This window comes from Crocodylus siamensis, chromosome 10 (genome assembly GCF_052110815.1).
Source record: "Crocodylus siamensis isolate JL-2025a chromosome 10, ASM5211081v1, whole genome shotgun sequence".
Lineage (NCBI taxonomy): Eukaryota > Metazoa > Chordata > Crocodylia > Crocodylidae > Crocodylus > Crocodylus siamensis.
The window spans coordinates 12,763,311-12,782,753 of NC_143404.1; the positions used below are offsets into that span (position 1 = coordinate 12,763,311).

Genomic DNA, 19,443 nt, shown 5'->3' on the forward strand with positions numbered 1-19,443 from the left:
TTTGAATGAACTCCCTCAGATAGGAAGGATCAGTCCAAACGTAAAGGTGCACTTCTCTGGGTTGCCTTCTCCAATATAAACATACAGCAACATGCACTTTTATAAAGCCTTCCCAAAGCAAAATGCTTCCCAAGCCTTATGATAATAAATGTGGGGAAGGAACCTATGTTGAATAGAACAGAATATTAATGATTTTCTAAAAGTCTGTAAATATTTTTTCTTTGTCTCCGATTCCTATTCACATTCTTTTAAAAGCAGATTATCTGAAAGCATCCCATTTTAAAAAATGCGGCATTGGTTTATTATTCCAAAACATGAACGCTTTTACCTGCTGCCTAATTCCTTGAGTCATTTAAATAGTTTTCTGGTATTAAAGTTGTTCATGGATCTTTAAGTGTGAACAATCAAGTCATATTTCAAAGTCCCAGTAGAAAATTAAATAAATTATAATCAAACAAGTTTCCCATGTTTCCATCTAAGCACATACAGTTTCAGTACCACTGAAATCAGAGATCCAAGCTCACTCATACTTGAATGATTTCACCTAAATGGGCTGCTCATATGTAAGTTATAAGAACCGTGTCTGATATTTGAACAGTGGCCCTGCAGCTAAACCTTAGCAGTTACAAGAAGTAAAAAGATTATAACTGGAGTGCTTTATTTCACTACTTATAATTCAGGAAATAAGTATGCAATTGTGAATAGTGCAGATTAGAGAAAAGAGCTGTGATAGAGTATTTTATGAAGTTTAAGGATGTCACAAAAAGTCATTTGTTTAATTCATCAGGGAATTAGAAGATTAAGAAAATGTATTAAATTGCGTCTCAGAGCATCTAACTCTGAATCTGTTCAAGTTCAGAATGTGTTGGATTCCTGTGATTTCCCAGCATTGCAGCCAACAGAACTAATACAATTTGGCAAATCGGACTTGCACCTAGTAAGAACACTACTACAGAAGAATATACAGTTCTGACAGCCATGCTACAAGAAAGATGCCAACAATTTAAAGGAAATTCAGAAAACACAGATGGGATGGACTGGTTTATGAAGGATGCTCAAAATAATAATTTGTATAACCTGCTTAAATGGTGACTCAGTGGATATATAACTGTGGATACAACTAAACAGCTGTAGGGAGAAAGTGCCCCATTCCATTAAACATTATTTACACGTCTGTATGTAGACTCTGCATACATGCAACAGTATTTGGATTGGGTGAGGATAAGTTTATCCTTCATAATGCCACGGGCATAGAGTCAGAAAAGTGCCTGAATGAAGGGTTTTGAGCTGCCCAGATGGCTTTGAAATTACAGATTGTGGTTGCTCTAATTATTTGTTGCAATTTTTAGATACTTTAATTTTCCCCACTTTCACAGTTCCCAGCGTCTCACATGACGTTCTTCATTTTGCAGCACAGAACTTCAAAAGATGAGGCATTCTGTAGGTATGTGTCCTTCTACATTTGACAAGTCTATCCAGCAGAGCTATCATTATGTGACAGCAGTCCCGGGGGACACCGCAGCTGCGGAGGGAAGCACTGGGCCCCCACACAGCTCAGGCAGGCAGGCTGGGGGGGGTGGGAATTTAAATCAGGTTGCCACTTTTCTTGGGCGGAGCCTACCTTCCCAGGCTTCTGCCAGGCTGCCTCCAGGGCTTTCTGCACAGCACGTGAGCGGCATGGAGCCCTGTGCTTTGCTCTGCAGCTGTAGGGGCAGCAAACTGTGCCCCAAGTCATTTAAGGTGCATTATGCTGCCGAATTTGCTACAGCAGCTGTATTTAATGTGCAATACGCCGCTGACACATGCAAACACTGACACCATTAAAGTGGTGCAAAAGCATTTAGCCTGCTTTAAAGTATCTTGTACACATGCCCCTTGTTTCATCTACACATGGACCAAGAGACCAAGCTGATGCTATTGGGTAATGAGCTGACAGAAAAAGAGAGATTTTTCTCACTAAGAGTCATGCATTTCTGCCCTTCCAGAGCCAACACTTTCAGGAGAAGCTCTGTGTGCCATCATGTACACATATATAACTGCAAACACAAAACAATGGAGTTTACACATGCAAACCTCACGGGCTGAATAAAGGACCAATGTAGTTTATACAAGTATATTTTATTTATGCACCAAAGCCACACTGAGAGCAGTATTTTACTTGCAAAATTGTAGTAATACAAGACCTGTGAAAATCTGTCCCTTTGTAACTGGATGGAAACCTTTAGACCCTGTGTGTGTCAATCCTCAGCTAATGTAAAAGGGCAGAGCTGACCTCAATGTAGCTACATCAATTTACATTCACATTAGACTGAAGTCAATGTAGCTACACTTGTGGCCTTGTACCTGTGCTTTCCCTCAAGGATAAAAATAAGATCAGCTATTAAACACAGATGAATCCATGGTCCCCTCTAATTCCTGATCTCTCCAGTACAATCGTATGAGATGTACTGAAGGTACCAGGAGTTGTGATGTGATCATTTATGCACCAACAATTATATTGAGACTACCAATTTAAAATGCACCTTAAGGTCCAGTGCAGGCCCCATTCATTTAAAAACACTCAAGTAAAAAAACAACCTCCCATTGACTTCTATAGAAATATGTTACAGTGAAGGAGGTTTGTGCTATTCTTAGGTAAAAAGCATAGACAAAACAACCATCCAGTTTTGGGAAACTGCCAGTGCCTTAATTTCTGTTGTTCTCTTTCATTTCTTCTACAGATCATTAATATATGGGCTGGGACCCAAATGGGAATTGTTATTGCATTCAGAAGACCAAATCAAGAATCATAGCTGCAGTGAAGTACTGATAAGAAATGCTAGTGCAAAATTTTAATAAAACACGGACTCCAGGAAACTCAGATCTATGGCCACATCCACAAGTGTGTGGACATTTGGTTCCCCAGTGACACCTAGCAGCAACAGCACACCTTGTGCTGCCGCTAGCTGTGTCTGACGCCAGGGAATGCCTGTGCCATGTGCCCTCCGGTGTGCAGCTAGTTACCCCAGTGGGGCAGGGGAGGCTGGGCTCAGCACTGGGATGGACCCAGCACCTTTACCTGGGATCCTGAGGGCCTCCTGGGGCTGCAGCAGTAGTGATCCTGCTCTGGCCAGCCAGGTTTTGAGTAGCGCACGCTGTCCCATGTGTGCTGCTCCACCTTTCATTTCTGTGGGTTTTTTGACCTCTGGATATCCAGGGGTTAAAAAAACCAAAAACCAAAAACCAAAAACAGTAGTGATGTACTGCTACTTTTCGGCACGGAGGACAACTGAATGTGAGGTACGTGGTGCCGCAGATGTGTTTGCAGTGCCACATACTGCACAGTCATGATTGTCTGGATGTGGCCTTTTTTTTCCAGGCACCATAAAAAGTGTAGCAAGCAAAAAGAGAGAGAAAGATGTTCTGGTTCCCGGGAGACAAGCACCCACCTGAAGAGCAATAACAACAGCTGCCATGTGCTTTTGTCATCAGGTATGCATGCTCTTCTTTGTGGGCCACAAAAAATAAATAAATAAATAAAGGCTTCTGTTGGTGTGTTGATACAGTTACACAGCAAAGACAGAGCCCGGCTCTGCTTTCTCTCACAACACTCTGCACAATGGTGTCTTTATTACAGGGAGTCTAAATAAATAATACGCCCATTAGGCATAAGAAAGGAAAGCAGCATTACATTATTGAGTTCCAAAACCAGGACGAGGAACTTTTCACCACTCGAACGAATAAACAAACAAGCTAGCCCTGTGCGGCTAGGAGACCCGCTGACGCAAACAAGGCCACTTCTTTCACAGGCAGAAATTCCAGTGGGCCAATACTTACACTAATTACCATAGCTGAAGGACTGGTCCATTTACTTTAGCCCCGGGTGCTGATTGATACCAGATGGTTTTTCCTTTACCTATGTTTTTCTTGGGGCTTCCCCTGACTTCAGTGGGAGTTTTGGCTGCATAAAGATAGCAGGATCTGGCTCAGTATCTATGGAATGTAGCTTTTTAAATCCTTCTTGAAACTACTGCAAAAGCACTACAAGCATATATATTTTGTCTAGTAAAAGAAATATTATTTTAATAAGCAAACTCCAAAATTAATTTCAGAGGTTTCAAAAGCATGTCTGGCTCATTAATCTTTTGAGGACGGCAGACGTATCTTCGTGTTCTGCTAAACTTTCATTTGGCTGGTAGTCTGGAAATGCCAGTTAATCATTTAAAGTCTGGAGTCTCTCTGAACTTCAGAATGCATCGGAATGACAGAATAATATATACATCCATTAAATTCCTTCCTTTTCATCTTTGCAACTTCAACCTTTCAAATAGGATTTTACGTATTTAAGATTTATATTTTCCTAAGAATTACTTTTTTACTTACTAAGAATTGCACTGCCAGCCAAGGATCTGAACCTAAAATTTTTGCACAACGCAAATTCACATGGACAGTAAGATTTTAAGTGTGGAAGAAACAGAAGACCAGGCCTTAGGAGTGATAATTCATGAGCAGGAATTTGTTAAACAATAAGGAGCAAATGGAACAATAGGAGGCCTAAGAATATGACTGTTATGGACTTTTTTCTCATGTCAGAAATCTACAGTCTTACAGATGGTTCACTGTATTTTTAGTCTGATAGCATAATAGGGCTGATACTATATTAACAAGAAAGGGAACAATACCATTTCTGTAGGAAAGAGGGGGAAATTAAACTATTACTTCAATCTCATGACTGATTGCTACCAATAAACTGGTCCGGCTAACCTTGAAATGGATTTTTCTCATTTGTTGATAACACAAGAAAGATATGATCAGATTTACTTGAAAACTATTTCTGATTTATGAGTAATACATTCCAAGCAACATTTGTAAGGTACACCTAAAAAAACATCTGCGATACGTCTACATGGAAGAGACGGGCTATATGAAAAATAAAAAAGGAAACCATGATGAGGATATCTGTTCACAGATGCAGCAAAATCTTTTGCCAATGGCTATAAAAGGTGACAATGATACTCTTCAGTTAAACAGTACATTTCAGGTGCATGGACAGTTCAGAGCTATGGTTTGCGCAAGTTCTTGCAGTAAGTCAGGAGCAAATCTGGGAACAGACATGTCTTCTGCTTCCTACTTCCATGATATGTTCACCAAAGTACAGTCCCTCCTCATAAGGTAGGTTAGTTACCCTGCTGTATTGTTTTATTAAGATAGTCTCAGTTTAAATGAAAGAGCACAAATCTGCATATTTAGTTACCTGAATTGAGTGTTTTCAGAAGGACCAGGAAACCACATCTACTACAGAAATACTACTGAATCACTTGTGAAAAATCAGGCCATTATTAAATGCCTTAATATGGATTTACGTGCCTAATTATAATCCCATGTTTGTGGAAAGGCTTCCTTCCATATGTCCTCCACATTCTGTTGCAGGAGGTTTGCCATTTGGGAAATTAGAACAGCTGGTGCAAGAGGACAGGCAGCAGAGGAATAGATACATCATTGAATAATTCTCATCCATGTAATTCTAGGCTTGATTATGTCTCTGCATCTGTCTGTGCAATTCCTCAGCCCCTGCTGGAAAATACCACATAGCAGGAATGGTAGCTGAGCTATCTAAGTAGCAGATGCTATTTGTAGAGAAAATAACATTCTCTTGTTAAAACAGCTCATTTAATTCAAAATCTTGCAAAATGTTCTCGTGACATTGTGGCCTGAAACTAGAAAAATCTTGCACAAATTAGGGATGTGAAAGATTTCTTCTTTCTTAGGTCAAGCTGTCAGAACTATGCAAATAACTGATATTTTCAGTTTAGCCATTGAATCAATAGAATAAAAAGGTCAATTCAGATTGAACAGAAATCATTTTTTTTTTTTGCTATTTTTCAACAAAAAGAAAAACTTAGGTGTCATATTTCATCTCAAATGGAATCTCATCAGTTTGAACAGCAAGGAAACATTTTGTTAATGGCACATGTAATAAAAGGAAGGAAAAATTCACAAGGCTGTCAGATGAGAAGGCATTACTCTTACTCTCACCTTGCATCCAAGAGCCCAGTGCTTAGGATGTTCAGCCAGGGTTCAATTCCCTTTGCTACATAAAGAGATTTGAACTCACATCTTCTAAATTTCCAGTGAGAGACTTAACCACCATACTATTAGGTAGTCGAAGGTCTAGGCTTCCTGCTGTCTGTCACACAGGGCTTCTCCCCTTATTACTTAATCCACGTTAAGTGAGGCAGAGAGAGAGTAGTAAAAAATAGTAGTAGCGAGAGATATGGAAGACTCAAGTTCAAAGCTACTCTGTCAGAAGTAGAGAAGGGATTTGAACCAATGTCTCTCCCTTCTCTGTGGGTACATCTACACAAGACTCTGACTGCACAGGAGCCTAATAACACTGTGTAGTAGCGTGTCACAGCACAAACAGCATTAATACAGTATTATTAGGCTACTGCACAGTAGTGTCACCTAAAAAATGTTCACCAGCGCTACTGCACAGTAACTCCCATTACAGCACATGATTTAGTACTTGCTAAATAATGTTCAGTAATGACTGCAGAGTAGCGTCTCATATTGACATGCCCAATGAATGTCAAGTGCTAGCTGAATCAGTCTCTGGTGCAATGAATAATTCATTTATCCATGAAGGTAGAATAGCATCAGCAGGAGGGATCACCTCAGACACCAGAGACCATGCAATTAGGATACTCAAAACCCTTCAGGCAGAGGAAAGAATTAAGCCAGGTCTTCTGTGTCCTAGTGAATGGTTTCTTAGATAAAAATGGAGACACCGCTCCCTCTTAACCCAACGGGTTTTAATCTACAGTAGTTCTAAATATTTTTCCTAGCAAAACTCACCTGCAAGACTGACAATTTCATAAATAGTTAAACTGACTGAAGTCACATTTCAAACCAAAGAACAAACAGCCCCCCTCAGCTCTCCAGCTGACCTCATGATGCTTCCTCTGCCACAAAAAAGAAATTATTTCTGATACTGGATCAAAGCCACAGGAGAAGCTGGTTTGGGATTAGGGTTTCAATTTATTAGAGTAATTTATACTCTAATTTGAGGAAATAAAAGGGAAAACTTCCTTCCCAAATCCAAGTGACCGTCTTTAGCCATGACACAATTGGGATCCTTTGAAAACTTATTAAAGTTGTTCTTACCTCAGCCATAACACAATGTCAAGGGTATAAAGGACTCCATACCAAAAAACATAAAACCAGACTGAAAAACCGTACCAGAATCTATTGTATGGAAGTATGATGCTCTAATCACAGCTTAACTGGGCAGGCCCTGGTATTTTATATACTTAACGGACAAGAATATTCCTAACACCTGGTATTTTAACGGTTTAAAAAAAAAATGTGCTGCATATATTTTCCATAACTGCCACATTGCACTGAATCTAACACGGCATTGATACTGTATTCCAGCATGCAGTAGGTTGCATTGGTTTGCATACTTGCCCTGTGATGGGCTGGGTATTCTTACTGCCTGGCAAATGCAGCATTGTTATAAGAGGGGAAATAAACAGCATGCAAGTTGACATTTTCAAACTTGCCTAAGGGTATGTCTACACTGCAATGGCTACAACTTATACAGCTGAATCTGAGCTAGCTTTAAACTACTTACCTCAGGTTCTGATAGCAGCACAGCTCTGACAGCACAGAGCTAGGCACAGGCCTTCTGGGTAGTTTCTGTGGGTGGTAGTGGTGGCAGCACTCATTCCTGTGGCTCCCTACCACTGTTCCTCCTGCTGCAATATTTCTGAACTAACAGGGAATCCTATGGCCCATAGTAGCTCAACCCCATGCTCCAGATCAGGCCAGATGAGTTGAACATCACTGTTCTAACACACTAGGTGAGTTCAGTGGACTTAGATGCCTAAGCACAAATTTATTTCACCCTGCCCAAGTCCTTGAAAATCTCCCAGTATCTAAGTGGTAAGTGGGTCCTGCTCCTTTCTGCTTTGTTGTAGCTCGGTCCTAAGCATCAGGGATAGTGTGTTATACAAGTAGATGCATTAATAGATTTTCAGGGGCTTGAACAGGATGGAAGAAAAACCCACTTAGGCACCTAACAAACAGGTGCCCGATAGGTAGAAAAGAATCTGGCCCATAAAGCATGAAGCTGGGGGCAGGTGTGAAAGGACTGGTGAGCATTTCAAAGTGCCTAATTTAAATTACCATCATACCTGGGCCTAGTTTCAGGCACCAAAGGATTTACAGTTTCAAACTCAGGGTTTCATGTCTGTGGTGAATACATGAGATTCAGATTTATTCTTAAAAAAAAGGAATAGATATAAATCACTCAACCTGACCCACCTGATGAGTTGAGGACACATCAGTCAACCTGACCCACCATTTTTGTTTTCTCAGCTGAGACTCCTAACAAGGGAAGCAGTTGTTAAAGGAGTTTTTCTTGATCTTCTATCCATCTAGTCTTTTTTCATCGTAGTACGTGAATGCTTGGGGTGGTTTTTCTTTCAAAATCAGTGGAACTGAGCAGACGCACTTGCAGACAGCAAAAACACAAAACCTCAGGCTGTTGTCAGGATCCATGATAGGAGGCAGGCACCCCAATCTCAACTCTCCTGGCAGCAGGCAGAGAGTCCATGCTGCAGGACTCTATAGGAGTAAGGGAAGCTTTCTGAGACAGTATACAGGCAACCCTCACTTAACATGGTTTCATTTACCATGGTTTCATTATAACGCTCATTTAAAATACCTACCTAGTTTCGCTATAACGCTCAGCGCAGGCGTGGGAAGAAGCAGTGGCGGTGGCAGCGAGGGAAGTGGTGAGTGGCAGCCAGCGGGAGCCCAGGGAAGCGTGGCAGGAGCCTGGAGTCTGCTCTGGCACGTGGTGCTGGAGCGGGTGGGAAGGAATGGTAGCAGCGAGAAGGGGAGGTGGGGGCCATGAGCTTGGAGCCCAGGCTGGCGAGGCCCGGGAGCACAGGGTCCACTCCAGCATGTGCTGCTGGAGCAGCCAGCGGGCAGGGAGGAGCAGTGGCAGCAGCAAGAAGGGGAAGGTGAGGGGCATGCAGGACCTGGGCCAGCAGGGCATCAGGAGTGCAGAGCCTGAGCCAGTGCAAGCCAAGCCCACAGAGCTCCCCAACCCTCAAGCCTGCAGCGATCTGGCGGTGGCAGCTCATCCCTGGGCCAGGTGCCCTGGAGGAAGACCTCACTGGGCAAAGAGGGATGTGGGCAGGTGGGTGGCCCCACTGCTTATCCCATGCCAGAGCCCTGACTAAGGCCCCATGGGCAGGGTGGCTGGGGCTGTGCACAGGTGCACTGGGGGCTGGCGGGTGCAGGCCAGCAGGGGCCATCGTGGCAGGGGAACAATGAGGCTGGAAGGCGCTGATGCCTTCCCTGGCACAGCCCGCGTGGTGCCTTGCTGGGAGCGGCCCGGCCAAGGCCGGCAGAGCCCAGGCCAGAGCTGCATGAGTGCGGGTTTGGGTTGGCGGGTGGTGCAGAACCAATTCTCTTTATTTACATTAAATCCTATGGGGAAGTGGGTTTGCTTGACGCTGTTTCACTTAGCGCTCGTTTTTTCCGGAACCAATTAGGAGCGCTAAGCAGGGGTTGCCTGTAAAGGTACATGCCCTAACATTCACCATACCATGTCCCCCAGTCCAAAAAGTTCCCAACCAGCTGATGCCCAGTGAAAAGAAGTCTTTCTTCAGAATATTCACATCCAAAATACAGACTCCTTTGGCAATATGTATATGTTGGGGGCAAAATTAATCTATTTTCAGAATGTAGCCCACAATTACATTTTAATTCTATGAATTTTAAAGTAGGTATCAAGTGTAGAGTACAGAAGAGACATCCAACCTCTGATTAAGAGATCTTGTTGTTTGAAACCAAACTGTCTTCTGAAGTGTATAAAATAGCCTTCTTCAGCACCAGAGGGGGGTGGAAGAGTGAAGATAGAAGTATGAACAGGTGCAAAGTGAACATTTGGTGTAAGAAGAAAGACAACACGATATATGGATTAGACAAAAACATAAATAGCATGAGCTCATCTGCTCTTTACTGAAAGGCCCCTTAAACATATAAATCCCCCAGTAATGTGGAACATGTGCATAGTGCTATTGCAGGGAATCAGTAGGAACGATCTCCTTTCGGACTCAATGAAAGGAACATTCCTGGTGCAAGTTGAGCTGTTAGCCTTTGAAATTCTCATTCAGCACGCAGTATAGTAGACAGTGTGTGTTCTCTCGAGGTATCACATAGCTGATGGTATGAGCATGCCAATGTAGGGTGGGTACTACATATTACCGTCTGCATGAATCCCCTTATCAGACCAAGTGGGTATTGGGAATATTGTTTCCTTAAAAGGCTTGCAGATGTGAAAAGCTGAAGACAGCAGTTTTGAAAAATGTAGGGTTGTTTTCACAAGTGAGTACTGCACAAGAGGGTGTCAACAATGTACAAATAGGCAATAAGTCTTTGTCTGTTTTTCAGCAAAATGCAATATAAAAGTAGGTTGTCCTGCATAGAGCATCCTAGATAGCAAAGCATCTGAAATGAACACCCACATTCCCAAAGCTTGAGAACAGTCAGAAACCCAAATCTTTATTTCAGAAGTTAGCCCTGTACTAACATATTTCTGTACATGTTATATACACAATTGTTGTTTTCAGAAATCAACCCTGTACTACCATAAAAGGACAGCCACCAAAACCCTGGCTCCATCCCTATATTCTGGAGGCTCTAGAGGCTTCTTGTCTGAATGTTTTGACTTGGTTCCATCTCTATTCTGTAAGGACTTTATTTTACAACTTTTACATATATGCTGAGGATTAGAAAGAGACCATTTTATATTTATGGCCTTTTTCAGTACATCAAATTGGAGATGTTTGCTGCCTTCACAAGAATCCCTATACAGTATAACCTCATAAATCCAGATATCAAAAACCCGGTCCCAGGCATGCCAGATTTATGAGGTTATACTGTATTTTATATTTAGTGTCAAAGAAAATTAACAAAAAGCCCCTCCTTCAGACTGCTTGAGCATAGACACAGGCTCCATTTCTGGCCCCGTGTATAAAGCCTCTCAATAGATGTACTGAAAAAACGTGGTGTGTGGTGAAATTTCTGATCAGGTCACTCCCTCGCTTAGAGAAAAGAATCATATATAACATACACAGAAATGTGTGCTCTGGTATTCACTATCAAATAATTACATTATGCTAAGTCTGTATCATGGATTGTTCCACTTGGAATAACACCACAGAAAGCAACATCTGTATCAAGGGTGGCCAACCTGCAGGACACGTAAGGGCAGGCACAGAGCACAGCAGCAGATTTGGCAGATAGCAGAGCAGAAAACTGGGCAGAAAGCCAAAAAGAAAGCAGCAGATTAGACAGGGGACGGGGTCAAAGTGGCACTTGGGGAGGGTATGGGGCTAATTTGTGGCCTTCAGTTGTTTATATGATGCATGGCAGGGCTATGCCAAGACACGTGATGCTAAATCTATGTGTGCTAGCTCCCAGACAACAGTATGGCTACATTACTGTAGCAGAGCATGCAGGCTAGTACAGTGCTATACTAACACAGTTATAGCTTCTTCTGATCTACAAGCTTGCACACACTGACCAAGGCATGTCCTACCATAGCACAGTCTTGTGCTGCAGTGACATGCACCATGGGGTGCTGGAGGGTCAGGATTATGTTTTATAGGCTAGCCTGGTAGCACTGCCTATATTGATACTGTTCGCATTGTAAAACCCTGCAGTCAGTTGCTTCTTTTGAAACACATTAACCAGTGGGCTAGAACAGGGGTTGTCAGATACGCTTACCCCTGAGGTTATGTGAGAAGACCCTAGGGGGTACATGCAGGCAGGTGGGGACAGAGTGCTACCACGCATTATCCCACGCTGCTGCGCAGGCGCCACCCACCCAGCTGGACATGGGGGAAGCTTGCATGTGGCGGCGGCTGCCGCTCCACGTCCAGCCATGCACCACCACCCCCCTCCCGCTGGGGGGGTACAATGATCCAAAAAGGTTGAAAACCCCTGGGTTAGAATTTTCTTTTGTCTGATGTGCTGTCAGACTGATCTCGGGGGAGAGAATGTTCAGCCAAAATGCTTTAGCTATTTCCAAGAGCAATGCTAGGAAAAGTACATTGTTCTGGCAATTTTTCTTTGTCACAGTATCCAAACAGTTCCTTGGAACAAGGAATTCAGCACAGAGCAGCTGCTGTTAAGGATGTGCCTTTGGTTGCACCTGTGAAAACCTGTCCAAATTTGGCCTAGTTCTAAGCCTTTGAATTGTCACAGCTTGCATATACTCAACAGAGCTAAAGCCTCCAACAATGCAGCCACAGCCGGGAGAAACGGTCCCTGGAATTCCAGCTCTGGGTTGCTGCACATTGACCCCTGGTCTGGGCACTGAAATGGAATTTCAGGAACCTGTCTCGCTTGGGCTTTCAACTCTGCCTGCTTTTGGCCCAGGTAGCATGGAGGAGGATGCCAGTTCATTTGGATGTGGAAAGGACAAAAGGCAGAAAGAGGCAGGTGGAGTAGACTGGGACAAGACCATCTATATGGAGACTAGGACTGGAAACGGGGGTGGGGGCAGAAACCCAGATTATGACGAGCTTTTAGTCTTTGTCTCCTTGCTCAGACAAAAAAGGCAGAGGACATCACAAGTAGAAGGTAGTGACTTGAGGGTGAGACTGATCAGAGGAGAAGTTGGAAGGAAATGAGACTGTCTAGGCAAGGAGATGAGACCTGATAACCAGATCTAATGAGAAACAGGGGTAAGCTGAGACCGAAAATGCAAAGGGACTGGGATGAGAAACTTGGCAGATTTAGGAGATGCTAGGGTTGGATCAGCATTTTAGGGAGAGGTTCCTAAATTAAGGAACTAGTTGGGAAAAATGTAGACAGAGAGAATGATGTATATTGGATGAGGAACAAGGGGTAGAGAGGACACTAGAACTAGGAATTGGAGGGAAAAAACTAGGACTAGCATCCAAGGAGATTAAGACTGGAATTAGAAGCCTGAAGACTAGGACTGGCTAGGAAAGGAGAATGAGACGATCAAAAAATACTGCAAGAGTGCAATATATTGCAGTGGTTCAACAAGGTTCAACAACACTATACTACGAATGGTTCAACAAGGACAAGTGCAAAGTCCTGCACTAAGGATGGAACAATCCCATGGACCAGTACAGGCTGGGGACTGACTGGTTAAGCAGCATATCTGCAGAAAACAGCCTGGGGGTTACAGTGACAATACGAGCCAGCATGTTGCAAAGAAAGCTAATGGCATCCTGGGCTGCACTGGTAGGTGTGTTGCCAGCAAGTCAATGGAAGTGATTATTCCCCTCTGTTCAGCACTGGTGGAGGATTTAATAGCAGCCTTCAACTACCTGAAGGGGGGTTCGAAAGAGGATGGAGCTGGTCTGTTCTCAGTGGTGGCAGATGACAGAACAAGGAGTAATGGTCTCAAGTTGCAGCAAGGGAAGTTTAGGTTAGATATTAGGAAGAATGTTCTTGTTAGGAGGGTAGTAAAACACTGGAACAGGTTACCCAGAGACATGGCTGAGAGCTGATCTGCTGGCTATCTACAAATTTGTCTGGGGGGGCAGCAAGGAATAGGAAATACTCTGTTTACCAAGGCACCCCCTGGAGTAACCAGAAACAACCACAAACTGACAGAGCAGATTTAAATTAGATATTAGGAAGAACTTCTTTATGGTAAGGGTTACCAGAATCTGGGATGGGCTTTCAGGGGAGGTGGTGCTCTCCCCTACCTTGGAGGTCTTTAAGAGGAGACTAGACAAGCACCTGGCTGGGGTCGTTCTTTCCTCCGCAGGGCAGGTGGTCAGACTCGATGATCTACTGAAGTCCCTTCCGATCCTAAAAATCTATGTAGGAATCTCCATCCTTGGAGATTTTCAAAACCCGGCTAGACAAAGCTTTGGCTGGGATGCTCTAATTGGGGATGGTCTTGCCTTGAGCAGGGGGTTGAACTAAATGACCTCCTGAGGTCCCTTTCAAACCTAATTTTCTATGTTTCTATGATTTTATGATTCAACAAGGCCTACTTAACTTTGCACAGACAGTCTTGTGACTCTTCTTAACTCTAGAAGACTTTACTTTTTGACCTTAATAATTTTGTTCTGTCATAATAGATATAGAGAGATATTTTGCAAGTTTTTATAAGATGTGCCCAAGGTGTGTTCAAATCCCCTTCATAAAATACTATTACAGAAAAGATGCAATTTCCTGGCTTTCAGTCTAGTGGCTACATTTTTAATTTCATTGCAGCCTTTAAGGTTAGTTCTTTCAGTACTTTGAGGAGACAGAAGCTCACCTTTCAAATTCATGTAATAAAACAGATGTACAACAATGGCGTGCATGTCACTCAGTTAAACCGTACAAGAGAAAAATAGCTATTTATGTGATAACACCATACATATGGTCTCAGTCTGTGTGGCAGCCAGCAAGTGTCTGGCTCGATCACTTGAGATGGTACACAGAACTGAATAGGGGCATCACATAAAACAATATTTAGTTTAACTACTATTTGTAAGTCAGTTGGCTTTGTATTTTAAAATAGTGATAACTTGGAACTGGAGACAAACAGTAAATTGGATCCACCACCAGTGAACCCAGGTGTAACCTCCAGGTTAACCCAACAGAGACTTGCCCAGATGTCAGATCTGGAATTAAAATCAGTGCCCAAAACTGCAACTACTTTGAGATTATAAAGGGGCCACTCTGCTGACACTCCTGAATAGTCCAGACCTCCAGAAAATTTTCTGGCCAGGCCATCCATGAAAACTTGAAACATAAATATTGATTTTATTTAAATAAATGTCTTTTGTCACAATAAACTCAACTTTGCATTATGCTTGTCCTTCCTAGGCCTGATCCAGAGCCTATTGAAATCAATGGCAGTCTTTCAATTGACTTTAGCAAGCTTTGGATCAAAGGCAAAGTCAGCCAGCAGGAAATGAAGAGACAATATCCAAAGCAATTTATCTTTCCCATATCATTGAGACTAATTTCTCCTGATTTTCAACAAAATTTATAATAAGCTTCTCTGGTTCCATGGTGTAAATGGTGATGAAAAAAGAGCAAAGAGTGCTGAAGACTGAAAGAACAACAGCTAGAGAATGTAGGGCTCCTTAATTGTATGGTGCATAGCTACTGTAATCAATTCTAGGCACTGAAACTGGTATTTTGGCCTTGCACTTAAAGGGCCAGATCTTCCACTGCCATGAACTGACCTAGCTCAGTTAACAGCAAGAGAGTTATAGTGAGGTTCTGGCGCAAAATCTGCTAGTGAGTGAATCCTCCCTCCCGCAACTGGATTTATGCCTTCATAAAGTTAAAAAGTTTTAATACCCACCGCCCCAACAAACAACAGTTGTTTGCTCCCTGCCACAAGCCCCCACCCTTACATTTGAAATCTGAGCCTTGCCTACCCTGGAACATTCTTCGAGCAACTGATATAACAAGGCCAAAGAAATTAAACTAGTTAACTGAAAGACCAAGTACAAAGAAATGTAACAGTTGCATCATTTTCTAAAAGATACCGATATAAACTGTTATGCTGCAACTGTCTCTTCTGCATGATTCTGCAGTGATGCAAGTGTAGTAAAACTGCTCCAACCTTAACCCTGCTTCATTAAAAAGTTCAAATGAGGACGGGTTAGCCAACACGTACTGCTACACGATCATGCAGATATCACAGATCATACAAGTTCATGTGCACTCCCAGGCAGCAGTTTCCGTGATGTTCAGGAGATTTCTAAAACGTTTTTTCTCCTTTTCCTTGTAAGCGCGTGTTAAAGATACTGTCATATTCGTTTTGCACGAAGCATGTTTCTAGGTTTCCTTTATATATTCACAAACTGCGTTTCCCATAGGACCTTGTCCCAACTCTGTCTCTCCCTCACCCAGATCCGTTGTCATGGCTTCCTAATTCCCAGCCTCCCTTCTGCAGGATTCTCATATTGAGCCCACTCTCCTCATCAAAAGTCCTACCCTCCCTCTCTAGTCACCCTGTCCAAGCCCCAGTTTTCCTCCCCACACCCAGTCCTATTCTCGCTGCTTTGCTTATCCCATTTCCCCTCACCCAGCACCTCATCTGAGCCTCTTCCCCCCGCCCCAGCCTAGTCTCTTTCCCCGCCAAGTTCCTAATCCAATGCCCCCCAACGCTATCATGTCCTAGTCTTTTTGCCTAAGCATTCCCAGTTCTTCTCATCCTGAACCCATCACTCCCATACCAGTTCTGAGTTCGAAGGTCTTTGTCCATCCAATTCCAGGTTCCCAGCTACTCTCCTTCAGTTTTCCCCATAAAGCCTACTAGCTCCTTGTTCCTTTCCTTACCGGGTCCCAGTCTTTGTCTCTCCTCCCAGTCCTATTTGCATTCCAGTCAGGTGGGTTCTGCCTCCACACTGCTTGGGTAACCAGGGGATGGCCACTGAAAACAGAGGAAAAACTCCCTGCTCTCAAGTCCATTGTATGCTCTCTACCTAACCCAGCCCAGAGCAGCTGCAAGCAACAGGGAGGGTCTGACTCTACTCCTTAACCCTTGACTCAAGAGGTTTTCAGCTTGTGGCTGGTATAGATGCAGTTGGGTAACACATTAGAGCTGGGAAGGGATGGGGCATGCTCAGTCATTCTATGGGGATGTCACATGTGCAGTCCAGTTAGCACTGGGAATGATGCGGCTTGAGTATGCTCAGTGTGGGCAGGATTTTCAGAGCTTTTAGCTGCTGGAGCCAGTGTCTCTTAAGATGTGAAGCCGCAGGTTTTCACTGGTTTACAGCTTGACTAAAATTGCATGGGGTTGTGCGAAAGACAAAAGCCACCCCTTTCCAAAGTTCAATTCCCTCCTCCAAACCAGGAGGGCAACAGCACTGTGCAAGTCTCCAGAATCTCACACAGGCAAAGCAATCTATTTTTCACCAAGGCTCAGTCTTAGAAACGGCTAAAGAGTTTGCCTGAAATCTTCCAAAAAATGCAGACTGAGGCAGACACTTGGCATTGGAAAGCCTCAGGCAAGCAGGAAAACTTTGGCAAGTGAAAACCAGGTTTTTAAAGGAAGTGTCAATAAGAGGCATTATTGCCAGTGCACCCCATGATTCCATCTCTTCTGGGTTACATTCTGATGCTCAACAGTACCATCTGTAGATTTACAGTGCTATTCAATGCGAGTAATATATCAGATTCTGACCCTTTGAATTTCATCACTTGTATATTAACAGTATCAAAGACAAAATAGTCTCACTATTAAACTGCAAAATAGTCACAACAAAGTCAGATTGTGAATTTTACATGTTTTCTTATCTTTTTGTAAATAGGATCAGTTTTATGAAAAGCCTTTTCACCGAAATATAAAGCCATGTCATGCCATATAAACCAAAAAAACTCCCACAAATTCAAAATGTAATCTACTGGTATTAAGACAGATATGACATTTTTATTCAGAATAACCCAGAATTATATTCTGATTCTTTTGGTTAACTCTTGTGAAGATATAGTTACTGGCTGAAAGCAGCATTGCTTGCTCTCTCACATCAAGTAATGCTAAAGAGTTTTATTACTGAAAGAAGAAATCTATCAATGGGTCTCCGTACAATAGGAACAGAAATTTCAAGGCAATTATTGCCCATGTGACGTTTACAGGAAATAATTATGTAGCTTAGGCCTTTAAAATGAATAAAGTGGTTCCAATCAGCTTCTGAAGGGAACATACAAATTAAAGCATGTCGTTGCCTACCAAATACTTTTTAAAAGTATAAATCCAGTACATTCTAAACCATAAGTGGACCCTTTTTGCTTCTAAAAATATAATGACATTAGATAAGGTCATATTTTAAAAGCTTCTCTGCTGTAATACTGTCTGCTAACATTTGCAGTAGTGTAACTTATTAAGACCATAAAACTGATTAAAAACAAAATGTTCAGGAAACCAAGAAAAAAATATGTTTATGCGTTTCAGTTATGGTGTTCAAAACAGCAGATAAGAACTATATTATTTCTGCACCATTAACTTGTTGTAGTAATCCAAATACAATAGATAAGCTGAAAATGTAGCTTTGCACATTTCCCAGATATTGTAAAGGAACACTGAACTTTTAATTATTTCATTGCATAGATGCTCTTCCCTTGCCTCCCCCGACATTCCTAAATTCATCTACTTCTGTAAATCTCCATTCACCTTCTCAAAGGCAAAATTATCTCCAGATGGGCACACACATTTACAGTAATTAGAACAAATCAGTATAATTTATGTAACATAGATCATCATCATGAATATTCAGCTAGTCACCAGCTTTGTCAACAATGACTGCAAAGATAAAAAACAGGAGCCCCCACTAGAAACAAACTTAATTACCTGCATCCCACTATTTGATGTAGCGTCCTTCTACCGTGCTTCCAAGGCCAGTTGTTTGAAAGAGATTATCTTTGCCTAACTAATGCACACAAAGCCCTTTCTCCTGCAGTGGCAGAGTGTAGCAACGTCTTGCCATTATTCCTTCATACAGACACAGGCAGGCTAAAAGAAACATTTCCCCTAGTCTCAGAGGCAGACTAAACTCTTTCAGTTTCTACAGTTCCCCTGGCTACTTTTTGACCATAAAGGTAACTGGAAGAGCTGCCCATCCAATCAGATGAAGGTAGGTGGGGTTAAAATAATGAACCTGAAACTCTGGCGTCACAGTGGAAGTATTTCAACATGACCTAGATCTCCTTATGCAAAAGGAGGGGAAAAAAAGACCCGCCAACTCTGGGCAAAAGAATAATAGGCAATTTATGTCACTAATTTCAGTTCTAGTCGAGGCTCAGTTGGTAGCTAAACTCTTTAAGGCAGAGAAACAGCATTTAGGACTGTCATTCATAACACCTTCACTCCACAAGAAAGAAAAAGCCTCATGCGATTTCTTTTTCCTGTACTTCAATGTGGAGAGATGGATGCAGACCAAAAGTCTCAGACCTGAACACCCCTGACAGTAGCAATACTGGATCAGAACTAGGGATCAATTGGGGACCCCCAGCATCTTTGGGCATTATTTTCTTTACAGAATGCAGCCTGAATTTGCATCTTGTTCCAGAGCCTGCTTTCCCTTTGCAATATAGTCAGTTAAGGTTTAAAACAGAGACAGCCCCAGAATCCATAAGTTATTGATCTGCTGGACTGCATCCTTTAAAGTGGAAACACCTATTATCTTTTAGGCTAAGTACAGACAGTCAAAAGCCTGAGGCTGAATCATTTCAGTCTTTGGAGGTTAGTCTAAGCTGCAGAGATTGAACCAGCAATAAGTGAGCAGACACTCACTTTTGAATCAGGAAATGCAGGCACGTGTTTTCAGTGGCTCAAGCCAGAAGCTGGGAGGCACCAGAGCATCTCCCAGCCCACCAGCTCCAAGGCTTTTCTCCCCTCCCTGCTTAACCAAAGTGGGTGTGGCCAAGTCCCAGCCCAGAGCTAGCTGG

The 19,443-nt window shown here is 42.7% G+C and overlaps 1 protein-coding gene across 4 annotated transcripts in view; it reads right to left on the reverse strand.

Annotated features, from left to right (window-relative positions):
• SHROOM1 (shroom family member 1) overlaps positions 1–18,568 on the reverse strand; it is a 77,910-nt gene extending 59,342 nt beyond the window's left edge. For 3 of the 4 annotated variants that reach the window (XM_090065060.1, XM_090065061.1, XM_090065063.1), the window contains exon 1: positions 18,347–18,568. The gene's annotated coding sequence lies outside the window, so the exon portion shown is untranslated. Of the gene's footprint in view, positions 1–16,332; positions 16,446–18,346 lie in introns of those variants that run through there. The other variant, XM_090065062.1, reaches the window with a different exon arrangement.
• Between the last annotated feature and the right edge of the window lie 875 nt (positions 18,569–19,443).